Genomic DNA, 10,077 nt, shown 5'->3' with positions numbered 1-10,077 from the left:
AGACACTTTAACCTCCCTTCTCTGCTTTTTACTCCTGCTCTAGGTGGAGCTACAGATCTGCATGTGAAGTCTTTAGGAAGACATCACTTTTTGTTAACGTTTAATTGATATCTTGTTTTTTCCACTTCTGTTTTGATGAACCATTGTTTTTTTCTTAATGACTAAAAGGAAAAAAATTCTTTTGACTAGTTTGATGAAATCGAGGAAAAAAATGAAGACATTTTCATAGTTTAAATTCTGGAACACATACAGAATATTGAAGAGCTTATAGAGTAATTTTTGAAGAACAAATAGAAAAAATAGACAACTATGCTTAGATTTGAAAGGTTATCAAAATGCAGTACTTACTATATATGTGTGTAGTTTAAAAGCACATAACTTTTGAGTCAAATATTTTTAGACTTCCTGATCATTTTAGATCTTTACAACACACTGTGAAGGATCATTTTTCTTTAATTGCTTATCTAATTTCTGATGTTATCACTTTGCATATTATAAGAAACTTTATTAGATTCTATTTTTCTGTTTTAAGAGGATTTTTTTAATTTGGTGGGGTTCATTGGTTGGGGTTTTTTGTCCCCTAAGTGGAAAGTCAAGTCTCTGCTTTAAAACTCCTTACACTGATGGTTTAATTTCCTTCTTTTGTTACTGGAAAACATCAAAGACTCAGAAGGATATTTTTGCCTGAATGTCTGTAGGCAGTGATAGAACGTTCCCAAACACTACGTATTGAACCTGAGTTTTCTTTACTCACACAGTCATTAATTTAAATTAAATTTCAAAAATTTTCAGATAATCTAGCTGGGAGTCCTCCAGAAAGAGGTGTGTGTTGCATGTTCCAATGTAATGATGCTGTCTTCACTAAAGTTAAAGAGGACAAAAACCCCTTGCTTTTGGGATGGAATGGATTCCTTCCTGATTTCTTATTTTCTTTTTTTCATCTGGTTCTTCCTTCAATGAAATATTGCCTCTGGACTGCAAGAATTGTAAGAAAAAAAGTGAATATTTTAGAAAAAGAAAAATTTTCCAACAACCCCAAAAAGATTGCCAGAGGACAAAATTCTAAAGAAGACATATAAATGACATATGAAAGAAAATCTGCATGAATCTCTTGGTCTCACCAACTGTGTGTCTGAGTTCAAAGGGAAGAATTATGAAATTTGCTGATTTTAATTTCTGTTTATGAAATTGTATCATAGAAAGGAAATATCTTTTCCTTGCCTTTTCTTCCCCGTTTCCAAGTGGGAATATATTCAGAAACAGTAGAGAAAATATTAAAATTTGCTTCTGAAAAAATGGTGGAATAGTTTGATTACAGCAGAATTGGAAAACGAAAGCTGTTTCCAAAGGTTTGTTTAAAACATGCCCTTAGATATCTGCTTTTTCTTTTTGGTAAATATTTTACAGTCTTTTTTTGTCTGCGTGATGCTCTGTAGTACAGAAAAAAGAAGAGTCTACATCCTCGGAAGATAATTTATACTTAACAAACTCCACTTTTAAATTATGAAACTAATTTTTCCTGAAGCATATCTTCAGATTCAGAAAGCATTTTCTCTATACACTTACAGTCAGAATAGCATCGTATTTTTCAAAGCAGGAAATATATAAATATGTATTATTGCAAAAAATTTTAAATAATTCTAACCAATTCTAAGAAATATTTCTATACATCTTCTTTAACAATGTTTAAACAGACTTTAACAGAATTGCACTAATAAGGTGCAAAATGCTTTCCTAAAACCAAAAAAAAGTATCGTAAACTGCAACTTAAAGAATTAGTTTCTGTTCACCATGTAACTTAGAAAGTAAGTTGCTTTATAGGAGGAAAATGTTTTATAAATTGTTTTTTCATCAGTTGGCATGTTTTTATAATCCACTTATTTAACTGCTCAACACAAGTCAATACAAGGTAAAGAATGCAATAATTATCTTTTATTTGAAGTACTGCAAAAATATGTTTAACACTTACATGAAACTAACAGCTAAGAATTCTATTTCTGGATTTTCTATTGATTTCCTGCATGGTTTTGCATGAGTAATGCTTCTGTTCTGCAGAGTGCAGCCCTACTCCTTACATACTCCTTACCTGCTTACATTGACTATTTGTGAAATGAAAGCTCTAGTCTCTCCAACTTTTGAAAGCTGTAAAAGATATAAATTCTGTCACTTAGAGTATTTTATTTTATGTAATGTAAAAGTACTCAAAGATAACATGATGATTTTTAAGAAGTATCCATCAAGTACTGGATCTGGAAGTCTGAACAAATTGGCATGGATGAGATAGACAATACTAAATGTAGCAATAGTTATATTCAGAATTTCAACATATCTGTGTCTTTGTGTTCAAGAATTTTCAGGCACCTGAAATTTCCATATAAAGAAATAGTGCTTTCCTAAATGGCTTAATTCCACTGAAAATAATGAGTCAAATTATAATTAAAATTACTACCACACAAACTTTGATTCCATGCAAGGAAAATTTATGTTTTCAGTCAGTCACCAAGCTGATGTGACAACTCATACAATAAAAGGCAACTTATTTAAAATTGAAAAAAAAAAAAAAAAGAAGAGCCATTAGACATTGATATTATTGTATCACTCAGAAAAGAGTCAGGAAATAAACTTGGATAAAAATGATTTATCCTGAGGTATCAGCGATCTAATCTTAGAAAACAGTCAGTTTATTCATTTAGACTGTGGAAGTTTTCTCACAAGCCTCAGAAGAATGTGTGTGGATTTTAGCTGAGTTAATCTGAAGGAAATGAAATCTTTAATCTTTTAAAAGATTATAATGTTTCTTCTTGCTTTGTAGCCACTAATACCAGGAGACAGAGGAGGTAGTTACAACCTAGCTGACAGACATATGGTGTAGCAAAGCTCATTAGTTCTATTGTCATTAGCAGAAAGGTTTATAACTTAGGAGTTGATCTGTGTAGAGAGAAAAGCTGCAAGAAAATTACTGAATGTTGTGTTGCATTTTGTATGACTTGAAGCTTCTTTCACATATGATTGGGCATCTGGCTGATGGTCTCTAGGAGCCATTGGGCTATCCCAGCAGTTCAAAAATAAATGTCACTTCTTAGTCTGTAAGTTGAATCCATGTCATAGCAGAAGAGAGTATTTGCAGGAGTAGGACACAGTCCAGGTTTCTGTGCAGCTCTTTTCCTTAAGAAGAACTCCTGGTCTTTACTCCAGACTGGTTGAAAGATCACAGATATCTTCTCTTGCTCTGGTCAGCCCAGGAAGTGCAGAAAAATTAATTCATTTCCATTTAAGGAAAAGGGAAGCGATGGCATTGCAATGCAAAAAACTCCACTATGAAACTTCAGAAAGGCATCATAATTTAACTAGAATTAGCCACAATATACTGAATCTGCTGCTACTGCCTTATGCTCAGTTTTGCATAGTATACCCCTATCATGTTGCAATGGATAGTGCAGTTTGTCTCAACTACCTTGGAAGAAGGCACCAAATTATAATCATAACTATCTGCGAGTTGGGCCATATTGTCTGATAATTTTATAGCCAAGTTTTTGAGATCAGGACGTGAGTTTGAATATTTGTTGTTATTTAAGGATTGGACTGTTAGGAGGATGTAGTCATTCAGTTTTTCAGGCATACTAGAGGCATTGCCTATACAACTGAATTTCCCATATGGAAAGAACAAATTTCTATGTCTCACAAACACGCTGAAGTGTTCTGAGAATAAGTGTCCAGTGCATGTTTGGGGACTGGCCTCGATGCTGTATGGTTAACATGCTAATATTTCAAATTAAGAGTTAAAATTAGCAATGTCACAACAGTTTCACAGTGTGTCTGTCTCTGAATGATGTCAAAAAAAAGCGTGCCATAGTTTTGCTAAGTGCAAAAATGTGAGTGCCTGTGCTTGTGTCACTGTTGGTTGGTTTGGTACTTCCATTGTCTTTTACCTTCACAGAAAAATTAAAGGGATAATATGCACAAAGAAAGTCATCAATAGTAAATTGAATGTTATTGACTGAGTGAGCTACTAACTCACAGTCATCAGCAAAAAGAAGCTCGCTGATGAAGAAATAAGCCATATGTGTCTGCTGACTGCACAACTTGCAGCAGTAAGAAACTGAACAAACATAGCTCTGCCAGTGGCTTCCTTCTGCACAACAGAAAGGAGATGTAAAGGAGTATGGAAACTATGATATTAAAGAGATCTTGCCATTTCCGCCTATCTAACCATCATCTTATTACAGAGGCTTAGATAAGTCAGAAAGAAAATTTGCGGAGCATTCATGGGTCTGCAAAAGCTTCGAGAGTCCCGTTATAATTCACATTGTCAAAAGCTTTAACTAGGTCAGTGGTCAGCAAACAAAGACTGTAACTTGCACTGATACTATTTGAAGAGGATCATGTGTATAGTGTTACTTTCCTAATAAGTCCACGTGGAAGTTTTGGGAAGACAGATTACATGAAACAGAACTTGAGTTGCTCAGTTTAGGTATGCTAGGGTTTTCGTAGCATCAGAGAAGAGAAATGCCAGAATAATGTTCACAATTTGCATCATGATTTTTGTAATAGATATTGTTGGTATCTTTGAATTGCTGTGAAATTGCCTCCTGCTTTCATATAATGTGAGAAGACCACGTGGTGTTCATGCTTCTTTTTCAAATGTAATTTACTGCCATCTCTTTTCCAGGCCTGTATTGTACAAAGTCACTGAGTGTGCTGTTTCGATGTCAAGGCTTTGTAAAAAAAAAGAACATTTTTGACTGAAAAATTTGACATGTCATCTTTGCATTTTGAGCACAGGAGACTATAAATTTCAGTCTATGACAAATTTCTGTCGTTCTCAGAACTGTGACTAAGGATTTTTTATTCTACACTTCATACTGACAAAGTATTGTATTAAGTTTGTTGAGCTTGCATGCTATAACAGGTGAAAAGATGCGTGTGCTGTCACTCTCTTACCTATGCAAGAAGTATATAATACAGGTACAGAAACTGCATTGACTAGGCTGATATTGACAAATACAGGTTGAGTTTTGAGATCTTTTGTCTAGTGAATGGTATTGATTTCTCTAGATTCAATGCTACTCCAGAGTGCTTTCAGGAATGATGTTGTTTTTATGTTAATTTAAAGTGTGTTTATACCACTTTGTGACTACATTCTGTGTTAATGAACACTTACTTCTGTCATGCCCAATACAGTGTTGGGCCTCTGTTCTATATGTAATTCATGCCACTATCAAATCTTATTACCTGCAACTGCTGGTTTTCTGTTTGAGTTTTCAGCTGACAATCCAAAATTCATGGCAATGCTTGAAGACAGAGGTATAGTTTCTGAAAATTGACAAGAGCTCAGAATAAGTTAGAGGAATTGGAGGGGAAAATAGAAGCAAGCAGTGTACTGGTTTTTAAATTGAGGAAATAGTCTGGGGTTTTTTTATCACAATTACATAACTACCTGAACAAAACCAGAAAGAGGGTTCTTCTTATGAAATCTCCAAATACAAAATAGAATGTAATTTTAATTCAGGCTGAAACAAACAAACAAAATAATCAGAGTATATCTGGCACAACTTAAGTAAAAATATGTATCATACATATATGTTGAATGAAATAATAAAGAGTTCAAAACTAAGTGATTAATAATGAATTTTTTAAAGTTTTTTTAAAGCAAGTGTAAAGCTGTTGTAAAGCTTTTTTAACATCAGTTTGGCAAATACAAATGCATTTATGGTTTATATCAGAGTTGTCTGATCTGTGTAATTTTTCCCCAAAAGGGTGTGAAGCAATTTGTCCATCCCTATGCACCTTCAAAAGAAGGAAGTTGAAGCAGTCTTTCAATCCTGTTACTGTATTTCTGGTGAGTTACTGATGATGTCCCTCCCAGATGCAGTAAAGTAACACACTATGATAATAATATATAAATAAAATACAGTACAGAAACTTGCACTGTGCAAGTAATGGATAATCTGCCTATGCACATCATATTTAAATTATATCCTAACACCTTTTTGTACAGTATCGTTTCTATTGAAACAACAAATTAAAGGCATAGGTTAACTTGGTATTATCTCCAGAGTTCTCAGTCCTCTGTTAACCTACTCATATTTTTTATCATTTCCATTCCCCTCTCCTTGTTCTTTTAAATTCTTTCTGCAAACAGAACATCCTCACTGAGAATCAATCTCCCTTTCTTCTTCCCTCTCTCCTTTTACATTCCTTTTTTTTTCTCTCCTTCTCCTCCTTCTTCTTCTCAGTTTTCTTTTCCATTCTTTCTTTGTCATTTTTAATGGAATTAAGAAATTATGTAAACAAAATTTCAGAGGCACTGACCACTAAGTTTTTTTTTAGAGGAAACCAGAGGAAAAGCACCAGGCAAAGAAATAGCAAAACATTGTTTGGTGAAATTCAGAATATACAGTTGTTATAACAAGCTGTTCTTATTACCGGGAGAAATCAGGACCGTGCTTAGGTCTTGCATACCTATCAAGTGGGATTACACTTCTGCAACATACCTGAAATGAGTAACATGATATACAAATGGGACATAAAATGACATTCCTTGTTATGCTTTTCATATTAGTATGTGTTTAAATGACTGATATATGACCACGTAAGTCAGCAGTTCTCAAATTGTGTGCTGTGGTCCATAGGAAGCCTCTTTAGCACTTAGTACAGTTGTCCACCTGCCCTCCTCCAATCCTAACCTGAAGATAGAGGAAATACATTACATACTTTTCCAATAATACTTTACCAGTATCTTGCCAGTTTTTATATTTGGTGTGTTGTCCAACTCTTGGTTGAACTGATTTGGTGTATGTTTTTAGTAATGGGAAGAAAGTGAGGGAGGAACATTTTATTAAGAAAAACTTTTTTAAGGCAGTTTGTAAACTTTCTAAGCAGAGTCAGCATAGCAACCACAGGAGCTGGACTTCACTCTTTGTCTTTAGACTCTTTCACTTTCATAAAAATTGCAGCTTGTGGTTCCGCCAGGTGACACCAGCATGAGCACATGCCTTCTCTGTGTTTCATGCTACTGCCACTTAGAAAGAATTATTTTGGAGCTCTGTAGGGTTACTTTTTCTCTTTCTCTTTCAATGGAGGCAGTTTTGTCTGTTGTCTTTGCTTTTTTCCTCTGCCCTCTTGTTGGGAGAGTAGAGGCAGTGACAGTACCACAATGAAGTGCTTGGCTGTGCCAGCAGCAATTAGCTGCTCAAATAGTTGCTTCTCTTCCCTAGAAAAAAACCACTAAAGCAGATGAAAGCACCCTGTGGGCTGGACTTGATCCATGGACTACCTGTAGAACTTGCAGAACTCATTAGCATCTCCTCTATTGCTTATAGTCTTCTAGGTGTAAAGGTATATTTAATTTAATTTTAAATGTTATATTCCTTTAATGAGACAGAGTGTGTTTCATAAGGACATTACTTGCAATATATAAAGCAGTTTTGTCAGGATAAAATGATGTACGTCTTGGACATAAAGTGCTTGCTAGAGGGCTTAGTGGCATAAATATTTCTACTGCTAGAGAAAGCTGTATGAAAGTCCACCAGTAAAAATCAAAGCATATGCTAAGTAAGATCTTAAACGTTTAAGTCTGTATTCAAAAATAATAAAGTTTCATGATTTAATTTACGAACTGCAAAGAAAGCAAGGACATCACGTTTATGTAAAGATTCTACTTACCTATGATTTATTTTTTCTGAAGACTGAAAGGCCAAATCCCGAGAACTTCAGTGGAAGTTACATGCAGGATTCTGGAAGAATTATAGTGCGTGATAGTAGTTAACTACCTTCTGAGGTGCTACAAAAGATATTAGAGAGTTAAACGTTCAGCTTATAGCTGCAACTTTTAAACTTGAGCTTGGGAAATTTAAATTCAGTAAACATCCTTGCTACGTTCTTTTCAGAAAACAAGTCTCATGCATTTTTATGTGCTTCTGTATTATTTAATATGTTACACCTTACTTAGACTTAGTCAGAGTTCTGAAAGAAAATAAAAAATACAACTGGGATAGCTGTTAGATGTACTCTGCCAAATATTATTTTGCCCAGGTCATGTGTAGGGTGCTATCATTAGTGTTCTGTGCTAGAAATTTTATTGTTGTTTGAATTTTTTTTTTTTGGTTGTTTTGTGCCCTTTGTTATGACCTTGGGCCTCAATCAGCTCATTAAAAATTAAATTGCTAATTATAACCTAGCTTTGTTTTCCACTTTGATCAGAAAGCACAATAGGTTCCTTAAGTGGATTTACCCATAAAATATTCTGGTAATGAGAATAGAAAAGGCAAGTTTAATAACTTTAATATCAAAACAAAAGCTACAGAAATTCCACCCAGAGTCTAATAACAAAAATTTTATCTAATAAAAGATAAAGCTCCTCGAAATACCAAAATTCCGTTTTCTAGCTTATTAAATTAACATCTTTAACAATCTGAAGTAGGTATAATTTCCACTACTTCTTCCGTGGCTAATGCTCCTCTTCCATCAGCCTGAACATTACAGCATTATTTAATTTGTACTGCAATAACTTGAATTCAAAGGAGGAGATAAAACTGTTTAAAAATCATAGAGAAAATTTGCTGAATGCTGTTAATTGCCCATGTTTTAACTATTTTTGCAGTTTTATTGTGTTCACTCATTACTTGCTATGCAGGAATACTTAGAGATTTTAGCTCATAGGCATTTCCTCACACAAAGATTTGGGAATGGGTGGTGGTAGAAACATAACATAAAAATATATGTAACGTGAAAGCATGAATCCACTTAGTCTAATCTGCTGTTTCTCACAGGATCTAGGGGAAAGCATGACAGTAGGAAAAAATATATTGATACTTGTCCAGCATCTTAAGTGAGCTTTCTGTGACCTTTGGCGCCAGTGATCTTTCTCTTTCCTATACAGACAATAATGATCTTAAAACAGAACATTCCCATGTAAACATGAGTGTTTGATTTTTGTTTTTATTATTCTCTTTTCATTAGTCTTCTTTTGATTTCTGTTGTTATTCCCTTTTCATTAGTCTCCATTTCCAAAGGTTTCACTCATTCTGAAATGAGATCAAATCCCTGCAACTGAATGAGCAGTTGCAAACCATGGAGGATGAATAGTTCAGCTATGGTTCTGAGAGATGAAAACACAGGAAATGTTTGTAGTAAGAGGTGGGAAATAATTCATAATGGACAGAATTAATTAACAATTACTATAAAGACCACAAACCAGTCTGTCAAATGTAATTTTCACTTACTAGTTCTTAATGAGTAAGGATCCAAAACAAATAATTGAGGATGACTTTGGGAAGGAAAATGAAATATATTTGCTCATACTAGTAAGCTAGATTCTGAAAATTGAATTAAAATTAAACTTAGTACTACTTTTAAATCAATACAGAAAAATGAAACATTTATTTTAGGATTTCATCCTAACATTATAGCTATCAGGCAAGGGTTGGTGAGCTTAATATTTGACAGGGTTTTCAAGCCTGGACTACCACACCTTGAGAAAATAAAGAGGCTTCAAAGCTGGTCTACCTCAAGAGAGGTCTTGAAATGAGATAGAGACAGTAAAAAGTAACTTGTCAACTCCAGCTAAAATCCCTGAGCATGATCATAGAATCATAGAATCATAGAATCATAGAATCATAGAATCATAGAATCATAGAATCAGCTAGGTTGGAAGGGACCTCTGAGATCATCAGGTCCAACCCTTGATCCACTGCTGCCATGGTTACTAGACCATGGCACTAAGTGCCACATCCAGCCTCATCTTAAAAACCTCCAGGGACGGAGGATCCACCGCTTCCCTGGGCAGCCCATTCCAGTGCCTGATTACTCTCTCTGTAAAGAATTTCTTCCTAATATCCAACCTAAACCTCCCCTGGCAGAGCTAAAGACCATGCCCTCTTGTCCTACTGATAGCTGCCTGGGAGAAGAGACCGACCCCCACCTGGCTACAACCTCCTTTCGGGTAGTTGAAGAGAGTGATGAGGTCTCCCCTGAGCCTCCTCTTCTCCAGACTAAACAACCCCAGCTCCCTCAGCCTCTCCTCATAGGGCTTGTGCTTGAGTCCCTTCACCAGCCTTGTTGCTCTTCTCTGGACCT

At 35.0% G+C, this 10,077-nt stretch overlaps 1 long non-coding RNA gene across 2 annotated transcripts; it reads right to left on the bottom strand.

Moving 5' to 3' along the window:
* Positions 1-795: 795 nt before the first annotated feature.
* LOC108498152 lies at positions 796-9,580 on the bottom strand. 2 transcript variants are annotated; one of them, XR_001875089.1, is made up of 6 exons: positions 9,473-9,580; positions 7,666-7,736; positions 6,427-6,494; positions 5,233-5,313; positions 2,087-2,142; positions 796-975 (listed from the first exon to the last, which is right to left on the bottom strand). It is a non-coding gene; the product is annotated as an uncharacterized LOC108498152 (long non-coding RNA). The 2 variants fall into 2 exon arrangements; XR_001875090.1 differs by lacking the exon at positions 6,427-6,494.
* Between the last annotated feature and the right edge of the window lie 497 nt (positions 9,581-10,077).

This window comes from Lepidothrix coronata, unplaced genomic scaffold (assembly GCF_001604755.1).
Source record: "Lepidothrix coronata isolate B3197 unplaced genomic scaffold, Lepidothrix_coronata-1.0 Scaffold56, whole genome shotgun sequence".
Classification (NCBI taxonomy): Eukaryota; Metazoa; Chordata; class Aves; order Passeriformes; family Pipridae; genus Lepidothrix; species Lepidothrix coronata.
This window is presented reverse-complemented; position numbering and strand designations above follow the sequence as displayed.